The 10,853-nt window shown below is 38.3% G+C and overlaps 1 protein-coding gene across 4 annotated transcripts in view; it reads right to left on the minus strand.

Moving 5' to 3' along the window:
• pcbp3 (poly(rC) binding protein 3) overlaps positions 1-10,527 on the minus strand; it is a 31,941-nt gene extending 21,414 nt beyond the window's left edge. For all 4 annotated transcript variants that reach the window (XM_028393863.1, XM_028393862.1, XM_028393860.1 and 1 more), the window contains exons 1-2: positions 10,436-10,527; positions 10,004-10,119 (exon numbers count right to left, since the gene is read on the minus strand). The gene's annotated coding sequence lies outside the window, so the exon portion shown is untranslated. The remainder of the gene's footprint in view (positions 1-10,003; positions 10,120-10,435) is intronic.
• Positions 10,528-10,853: the final 326 nt, after the last annotated feature.

Raw genomic sequence — 10,853 nt, forward strand, 5'->3', positions numbered from 1 at the left:
GCTCTCTCTCTCTCTCTCTTTGTGTGTGTGTTTATCTGATATTTTCCTTTGGAATTTTTTTATCTGTTTGGAGAATAAGATCCATTTAAAGTGCACATGGCTGACATGTATCAAAAGACTGCCTCAGCCGCTGACGTGATGTTGTGTGTGTCAGTTACTGTGGTTATTGTCCCTTTTAGACTTTTGCATAGCAGACTGCACTATAACTTATCAATCATCAAATTGTGTGTATGGCAAAAATACACACAGATGATAGGGTCAGGATGAGAAAATTAGTATTTTTTAAAACTAATTTCACACCGCACCACATCACATTGACATTATATTGCAGTGATGCCGTTGTGATTAAATAAAAGCTGCTGCGTGTCCTAGTTTGCTCAGTGCTATTTTGCCCCTCTTGGTGAGGCTATATGGCTGGATAAGAAAACATAACCCCCGTCATATCTCCATTCTGTAAGGGATATGTTGTTAAAATGTTTAAAAGAGCCTAATAGGCCATAGTCTCCTTACTAAATAGATGCCACATGTTGCCATTAAGGAAATACTGAGCTGTATCTAAGTCTAAATTAAAATAAATCAAGTCCCATTGTGCCAAAGACATTCATAAATAATAATCTAAGATCATATGCGGGAGTGCCGTTTCATCTTTAGAATTTAGCACTAAATAAAGTCTTTCTCTCTTCCGCACAGTGCTGAGGCCTCCTCCTTTTGTCATTTGTGTTCACCACTGTGTGACCAACTTGGTGAACTAGTTTGGATAATTGTAGCATGGCAATATGTTAACTTGCTCACAGCTTATAGCTTTAGGTTAATACAAATGAAATTTGGTTTTGCATTATGTTCTTCGGGCATGTACTGTTACACTTCTATTAGGTATCATTGCTTTCTGACAGCAATGTAAGAATCTGCTGTTGCTGTTTCGGCCTCTTAATGGCCTGGCTCCACTATACATATCAGACAAGCCCTCTGATATCTACCCTGACACTTTTTTAAAAGTTGGCCTAATTTGACTGTTAATATGTATTAAATCCAAGAATAAAGAAAAACACATATAGCCCCAAATGGGCCTCTACAACAGTGGTGGTTATTCTATCCCTCTCCTCACCGTTCTCTTCCACCTCCAGCTCCTCTACAACTTGCATTCAGAGCATAGGTTACATCTGCTGCCTACTTGCAGCTGAAACTCAGACCCCACCCGGCAACAAGAAATTCTATTTTCTGATTGGCCGATAGATCGCTAATTCTCATTTATAGGTTAGTATATAGGAATTTGCTAGCTGGCTGCAAACTGTGGTATGGTTTTCCAGAATGGTGACATGACTTGTATCGGCGAATTACGTTGGGATCAGAACCCGATACCAATACTGGATCAGATCGGCCCTATCCCTACTAATACTCTTGCATTTGTGTACATATAACAGTTTCATACATAACATAAATTGGCTGCTTTTTTATTTATTTATTTCTTTTTTATGACATTAAACTGATCTCTTAACTTTATGTTGCAACCTTCATCCCAAATTATCATTTAGAATGTGTAGTAATCTTTGAAAATCCTTGATTTGTCATCGATAGATGTCTTCTCTGATAATCCAGTGTGTATTGAGTGTCCAGTTTATCACTCCTGATGTTCATGTGTTGTGCTTCCAAGGACAATCGATGCTTTAGGGATCCTATTATCTTTTGACATACAATGACAGAACAGCAATAGCAAGGCAAGTCAGTGATATCAGACAGGGATTGGAAGGATCGCAGAAGAAGCACGATTTAGATGCAGTATCGATAAAATTAATCAGCTATGTACATTTTAAAATAATAAACTACACTTGAATGTTATTTTACTGCTGAATTACCTTCTGTTGTCATTTAGTGTATTCTAGCTTACATTGTGTTGTGCACTCAAAATGCACTGTTGATCAAGCAGACTGTATTTTTGTATTTTACAAAAGACTTGACTTTCCTGCCTCGTGTAGTTCAAATCACCAGCGCATGCTGGGCTTCTAATTATAGCAGTCTACCCATTAAGTGCATTTTCTGCACCAGGAGCATCTTTTGAGAGGCTAACCTCAAACAACAGTTGTCACCGTGTTGTATAGGATAAACATCACCTGCTAGTTGCTGTAGCCTATTAGCACCCTCTGTTAGTTGCGGAGCATTTTTTAAGATTTCAAAAGGGTTTCACAGCTACAAACAGACCTGATACAATAGAAGACTGAAAAGATATATGTTGTTACATGTACCAAGGATGTGTTGCACTTGTGTGTAAGTAGCCATTCAGCCAGACCCTCCCATTTTGCCCCAAAAGCAGGCTGTGACCTGTCATCTTCTATCAGTCGGCCTGGTTAAGACCTCAACATAAATCACAGTCACAAGCCGACAGCCGCTTGCATTGTTCTTCTGCCATTTAGCATTAGCTTGTAGGGCTAACACAGTTTACTGGTGCATGTGTTCTTGTCAGCTGGCACACAGGTTCCCCTTGTCTTCATTCTGACTATTAAATTAAAGGCATTGCTTGTTTTTTATTTGCTGTCGGTATCAGTTATTAGTCATGTCCTTACTCAGATAGTGATACAGACTAAACCGTCTACTTCACTGTTAACACTCCCTATATGTTCCAACATCAGAAATTAAAATTCATATATATCATTCAAAGGGAATGTGCTACTATGCAGAACAGGTATCCCTAAAAAATATGGAGCTACCTAAATTATAAGCAATTTAAGCAACTAATGTCCTATTTTTTTCTATTCTCCTATTTAGAAATGGAGCGAGAATGCAGACGGCACGATTGATCATAGAAGAAATTAACATGCTAAGACATCACATCTCATCTATTCAAAGCGATTCACTGGAAAACTTGAAATTTGTGTCTGCTCTCATTATTTTTATCCCCCTCCCCAAAATGTCAGTCTACACAAAGCCATGGAAGAGAAGAGGCCTGCTATAACATGTTTACCCCTAAAGATGTATAATAGTCAGCACACTAAAACAATAAAACATATCTGACATAATGTTGAATAAATTAAAAAGTATTCACCTTTCTGATGCTCCAAAAGAGATGACCACCACCTCAGCTGTTAACAACGGATTAGCCAAATGAAATTGTAATGCTATTTCCTCCTATCGCTCAGACGAGAAGCAAAGCTAGCAAGCCATTGGCTAGTACAAGGAGTCATGTGAGCGATGAATCACAACCGATGACGTCACATTTGCAGTGTAACCCGAAATTATTCCCCAATTTGGACGAGAGAGCGCCGATCTGGGCATTTTTCCTCATGTTTTGCCCTTTGTGTGGGCAAGTGTCCTCCTATATGGGGGCAGACGATATGATGGGTGCCCCAGATTAGGTTGCCCTTCAGGGTTTGGGGTTGGGGGGGGTTGGAGGTGGCAAGCAGTTGAAATGGGCGCCTGGTTATTCTAAGTGACATGTCAGCAAAGTCGCTGAATGTGCTTGCTAAATGCTGTAGTCGGTTAAATGTTATTATGGGCTGTATTGTTGCTTACTGATATGACACGAATCAGTGGCGTTAAAGTCGCCTCTTACTGTATGTTCGAAACACATGAGCGAGCGTCACACTGTACCGCAGTGGCTGGGTACACATGGATGCTCAGTATAGTAACAGAAATATATTACTGCTGGACCCTATTAAAACAGTGTTAGTGCCATCCAAACTATTTTCTTGCTACATACAAATATCCATTTTTCATTTTTTATGCTACTGTGTTGGCAAACCAGTAATCAGTACTCTGGAATTGAATGACCGCATTTCTCTGTGCAAGGGACAGGTGTATTTTATGATCAGATAACACAGTTGCAATTATTATCCAGGTCAATAATGACTTGCAAACACTACTCTTATCTCATTGTTCTGCTTTTATGTTTGTTTTTATTAATTTCTTCCCATTCTGATAGAGCTAACTGCTGTCAGCGTCTCCAACTCATAGATATGTCAATGCTGTAACCACCCTGCAGGAAACCCTGGATGCAAAATAGTATTGTTTTTTTTCTGTTTAGTGTGTGTGTGAAAAGTTTGTCAAGATGTCTGACATAACAGTTGAACCAGAAACTATGACTTCAATATAGCCTTTAGGATTTCAGGCACCAAAAATTCGGATGACCCAGTATTTTTTCCTCTGTTTACTTTAAGACCAACAAGTTCACTTTAACTTTGAGGTTATGGAGTTTTTTAATTCTCCTTCTTTCTTCTAATCACCCATGTACTGTAAAATACGAAATAAATCGGTTTTGCTCACGACTACTTACAATAGAAGTTGTATTATAAGATTAAGGTAACCCAATTTGCAAGTGCTACAATTAAGATTAAATGGATACATTTGGGTTGTTTTTAATGTTTTGTTATTACAATATGAAGTCATCAAGCCTAGAAATATTTATTGATGACAAGTGTTAGAATGCATATAAAATAGAATAAAATATTACATATTACAAATACACTATTTCCACTAGTTTTAGTTTTAGGCCCTATTTTCTGTTACTTGGTAAGTGGTGCATAAGGGACACCAGATAAAATTGTAATGCATTTGGTCGATATGAACAAGCAAAGGAGGTCACTTTGTTTTTTATGTGTTGCCTGAATCCTTGTTCAGTCAGGGTGGGCCAGACAAAACTCTATCATAATGGGAAAATTGGGCCTGATCTCATATGTGGTCACAGTCGGTGCGTTAAATAATGATACTGCTCAAGGCAAAAAAATCCAAATTGTCTAATTAATTGCACCTGCTTAAAATGTTGCTCACCTATTTATGCATGAAAATGGTTTTATAACGCTTTCCTGGCCGTGCCATGAGAAGCCTGTACCATTTAGCCGGATGCTGTCAATGCAAACTACAGTACATGCATGTATTAGGAAGCTGTTGTGTAGCTACATGATGATGATGATGATGATGATGATGATGATGGTTTTAGTGTGGATATGCTGTATTTTGTTGGAAAGTGGTGATGATAGTAGATGGGTTAATTAAATTGGTTTGCCAGTATCTTCTCTTGTTACTCGTGTAATTTTTGACTGCAGCTTTTGTCAAGATTAAGATTAAGATTAGGAAAACCTTTATTTGTCTCACAATGGGGAAATTGTGTATTCAAGGTAATAGAAAGGAGGTACAAGTTGTAAGCCACTTAATGAACAGACTTTACTCTGCACTACCATCTGCTCAGTTATGAAGCTCTCCTTGTGATGATAATGGGGCCTTGTCTGCGTATTGTGAACAAATGATCTAGTGACATAGTTTAGAAATTCCTGAAGGATACTTTGTATGTAAATATACATTCTTCAGAAACCCACATTAAAAGTAGAATGTAAACAGGAAGGGAATACAGGGCATAATGTTACATCATGGACATATAGGTTTTCTTACCTAATTTCAGGTTTCTAAAAAAATGTCCATAAATCAAGTTATAAATTAAACAATATTTATATGTACATGCATCAACCAGATACATGAAACAAAAAGCATTAAGGTCATTAAGGAAACCGGAATTTTTATTTGATGTGATACGGCTTTGCAGTTAAATAGGACATCTCTCTCAACAGGCAGTTTATTGTTCCAGTGATAACAAATGGCTTGGCACAGAATCTAATTTCATTTCCACTGAAACATTTCTCTTCATGACTGCATTTTCAAAGACAAATTGCAGAAATGAAGTGGTTGCGTTTACAAATGATAGATAGTATAAACACATTGCACACATGTTGAGCTCCTCTCAAAAAAAAGGCCTCTCCAGAGATCCATCCTTGTTAAGCACAGCTGCCCACAGAGTAGTTTGGAGTCTTCAATCACATCCTGTCTCCACACCCACATAACTGTTAAATAATGTATCAAAATATGTTAAGAATAGTATTTTTTGCACGTTATGGACTTTTAAGGACACACTAAACAATAACTATTGTGTGCTGTTGCAGCATCTGGATGGAGCACCACTAAATGACAAAATGTATTTTAATGTGTAAGCAAATACAACAAACACCCCACAAAAGCATATGTATAACACTCCTTATCCAAGGCCAGCAGCTTACATGGCAGGTTTGTATTTCCAGCACAGAAAAACATGAGGTTGATATTTTTGTCCCTGAAAACAGAACGTGTGCATATTACTGGGGTTGCACCTGTTCATGAGAGCAGGGTCATTACACGATGGTTGCCACAAATAGCAACTGTATGACACGCAGGTACAAGGATAAACATCACTGCTTAAGTTTGTTCAATTCTATTTTCTTGGTTGCAGTGAAGATTGTCACTAAAAAAAAACTAATTGCTGCACTAAACCATCTTTGCAGCTTTGGATGCTTAAGCATGAAACAAGAACTGCTCCTATTCGTTTTGGTTCACTTCCACTCCAATCAATCATGCTAGCCAGTTCCACAAAGCTTTTGCTGACCTTTCCTAGCTTTCCATTCACAGAGAAATTCTGTCCTTCCTCACTGAGCAATTTAAAGGTTGCATTCTGCTTTTGCAGCCCCCCCCCCCCCTTTTCTTTGGAGCAGAATGCACAGCAGTATATGGTCCTCTCCCTAGATGGCATGTTTAGGTGCTAGTGCAATCACAGAGTGCTTGAGATTAGTTTCAGGTAGCTCATATACAGGATTCTTCAGGATTGACATTGATCCATGATCTTTATTTGTCCCAGCATACCATGAGTATTTTGACCAAGGTTGTTGAGTGGGCCAGGGTATGTTCATTGGCTTTAGTATAAATACAGGTCTAAGATTCTGCCTCACACAACATACTACAGGAGTAAATAACCATGCCTAATGTTAGAGCTGCTTGTAGTGCTTTACTATTACTTGTATAGCTATTTTGCGTAGGCCATTTTCTGCTGACACTTTGGGGAAAGTATTTCCTTTGATGCACTTAAATGGACAAATAAATGACGGATTTTTTAAAATAGAAAATGTTCATTGTGACGTGGAGTGGCTGTGTAGCTAGTCTGACTTGCCTGTAAGGATTCAGTAGGAAGTAAAAATCTGAGAAGTACAGCTGTCTGACTGATGGCCAATCTGATGCTAAAGTGGAAAAGTTACTCAACCTGACATCATGAAAAGGTTTGGTAGAATAATGGCAAGACAGGCAGCCAGATGACCGCAGTTGCTTGGCACTTAGGGGAAATACCCCTGCATCGTTGTGAGTCTCAAGGATCGGCTGTCACTTCATTACATCTTTACAGATCTGCCTTAATCACCCTTTACCAGTTCAGGGGACAAACCACAGAGTATGTGTTGCTGCTTCTGTGGAGATAGATAACATCATGAGACCGAGCTTTATTTGTTAGTGTGTGTACACTTTGTGTGTCTTTTTGTACACTCTATGTATGAAAATCGTAGATATTTCAATTATGTACATTTGAAAAAAGAACCCTCAATTTACAATAACAACAATAACTCTAACTGCTACAGAGATATAGCTAATGTTGTTCAGAATTAGTGGGAACCATCAGTGCGAGCAGAGCTCCTTCTGTGCGTAGAGTTTTTTGAGGTAGGCCACTTATTTTCAATTGTCAGGATATTGAAAGAAGGGAGAAAACAACATGCACATAAAATCAATAGCAATTACATTGTTTGTTTGTGCCTAAGCATTTAGACAACAGCTGTCAGTACACGATGATCTGATATATATATATATATACACACACAAACAACAAACAATCTGGAGTTGATGAGTTACTTTAATACCCCAAGAATTTAGTTTGTATTAGATGTATTTTAAGGTGATTGTCAGAGTCAGTCAGTCTAAGGAGTAATGCAATGCATTCTCTATCTAAAAACAGCATTGTACTGCAATTTCTTTGTCTTTGAAAGAAAAGTTGAACGGTACGTGTGAGTGTGAAATCTCTAATATGTCTACTTAGTCTGTCTGTATGGCGTATGGTACAGACTCCATAATATGGTCAAAGGCAGCAGAGTGCAGCGCAGTGTTGGTTCCCTGTAGGGGTATGAAAGGAAGCCAGTATGTGCTGACTTAGTCATATCAGTCTAAAGCAATGCTCTGTAGAGGGAGCCAGCTTAGATATATTTTTTTTTCTTCAGGATCAATCTATAAAGCACTGCTGCAAGTATTAAATTGTCAAAACTCACATGTATGCACAGGCACGTACAAAACTGGCTTATATATCCATGCAGAAAAACCTGAAGGAAAACTTTTCGGTCCTGTTATTTTATTCTCACCCCTCACTTTTAAGAAAGCTGAAGCTGAACAGCATCAGTTATGCCAACATGTATGGGCCTCGCTGTATAGTGTGGCTATTTGATTTAGAGATTATAGCTGGTGGCTGTGTATAGTTTATATTCATCACACAATTCCAGATTGACTGCATATTGGAAAAGCTGCTTAATAGGAACTGAGCAAAGATTGTTGTATTGGGCGTATCACAGGGTCACTCTGCTGCATGGATATTTGTGTAGCTGTCCTTCTCTTGAAGCTACTGTTTTAATAGAAATGTCCAGAACGGCAAGTGGAAATGATCTAAAGCACCGGAGGGTAGTTTGCAAGTGAACTTTGGTGATAATACAATACACTACAATACAACTTTGTTGCTGTGAACTATATATAAATGAGTCTGTGCATACTGTTAGGGTGGGATGTACAAGTCCTTGTAGAAAAGTATCGTCTAACTGAAAGTCTGCATCTCAAGGCTGAACATTTCATTACAGCCAAGAAGGCCCTTCTATCCCAGTGGCTTCACATATTGATGCTGAAATGTTTTTAGACACAACAGATGTGCATCAGGCTGTTTTTTTTTAATGCATTTAGTAGTTTTTCTCCCAGTCCTGACCATCGGTAAATGAAATGTGAATATATATCAGCACACAGAGTACAAAACAAATAAAGATTAATTCCCAAACTATTTTGTCACTTGAAGTTTGGGCCCCATTAAGGCTGGAAATTGTCTCATTTAAGGAGGAAATGAAGGTTGAGATGACTTTTCTTTAGTCCATTAATCTGTGTTTGTAGTTGATAGCATTACAAATGTTGATTCATTTAAACAAACACTTTCATTTCAGCTCCCTCATCCTCTTAACAGTTGTAGAGGATTTGTTTCTCTGACAAAATACAGGACATGTGAGCCCCCCCCCTTTTGTGTGTGGCTTTGTGTGTATTCAGCCTTGACGTTGATGTGCTATTTTCAAACCTGTCAAAGATGGGAGAAAGTGTCATGGCTACAAAGGCTAGAATCAGCCTTAAGGACAGTGTCCTCACAGTTTAATGGAGTAAAATGGACTTCTGCACAAACTGTTGATGGAAATCAGAACGACACATCCTGAAATTCTGATTTTTAATTTGATGTTTAATTAGTTTTCAAGTAAAAGGGATATTTTTTCACAGGCTGCCATGTCCTCTCAGGATTAATTATGTCTCTGGAGGAAGTACATTAACTGTGGCTGTTCTGTGGTCAAGGTGCATGACTGGGAGAATGTTTTTCTTTCCCCACATTCTGATATTTTATGGTTTGGAACTGGTTCAGTCAGGAAGAGGCATGTATAATTTATGGAATATATTGTGTTTTTCTTTTCTAGTACATTCATCTTCTTGGCCTAATCCAAGCCCGTCCATTGTTTTTGTTTTTGTATGTCTTCCCTCAAGTCACCTGCCAGACTTTTAAATCAAGATTTGAGTGTGTGCCCGTGAAGATGGACAACTAATATAGTACACTTGTACAGAATGTTAAAATCCTCGTTGTGGACCTAGTTTAATATCTGTGAAACTACACTTATTGTACTTTTATTTGTTTTGTCAAGGTAATTAGAAGTCTGATACGTTATGGTGGTGGAGGAGATGGACTGTAGTATCAGGGGAAAGGCATTTACTTAGAGCCTTGCCCTTCAACCAAACAAAATCATGTGACTCAAAGGTAAGATTGCCTAAAACTGATAAATACATATCAGTGTCAGTGACCATCGCCCAGTCCAGAACCTCAAAGCAGGACACCTGCTTAAGCTTCATCTATTTCACTCTGACAAAGCTGAGAAATGTGAGTTTTGTTACTTACCAGATTTGCACTGGGTGTTGTGTTCCCAGGGCATATAGGACTCCAGCGCAATATGGTCTCACACTGATAAGTTCATCAGCCTTTAGACTTCCCTTCAGGTTGATAGCCAGCCCATGCTAAAACAGAAAATACAGCATGCTGTCAAGAATAAGAAAGTGCTTTATGAGAGCATTTAGAATTGATGTCAAACCTCAACTCAGTTATCAGTTTCTGTTCTCATAATGATTTCACACTGCTTTTCACTTGTGTATCGCTTAACTGCATTGAAGTGATCAATACATGAGCTGATTTTCTTGGTAACGCTCATCTTTCTGCACAAGCTCGATTCATTTTAAAGCTTACCAAGCTTCTGCCACTATCGACTATGAATCAAAATAACCCATCAGCCATGTTTCCTATAGTGTGCAAGCAATAAGAGCAAGAAGCACTGACCAAAGAGGGATCCCAAAAGTCTCCTGGGTTTTTTCTTCCAGGTCATGTGACCTGTGGCTATCAGCCTTCCAGCAGAACGGGGTGACTCAAAATCTGGCTGGTGGACCTAAACAGACGACAGGGTTAAATTAAGCATTACCAACCTATAGAGTCAAATATAAATCTTACCAAATAAGGTGTAGATGAATCATCAGCCCAACACCAGGAAACACATCCTACAGTATAAAGTCTTTCAATACATTTTTTAAAGAAATCTCTATATGAATATATTTTCTAGTGTGGCAGCAAAAATGGTTGCATATGTATGAGAATCATTTATGGGTTCTGATGTATTCAAAACAAAACTTTTTTAAGTATATTATACATATCACTTTATGCACTTCTAGTCATTGTAATTCTTTAAAACTGTGACCCATAA

This window comes from Parambassis ranga, chromosome 21 (assembly GCF_900634625.1).
Source record: "Parambassis ranga chromosome 21, fParRan2.1, whole genome shotgun sequence".
In the NCBI taxonomy this organism is placed as follows: domain Eukaryota; kingdom Metazoa; phylum Chordata; class Actinopteri; family Ambassidae; genus Parambassis; species Parambassis ranga.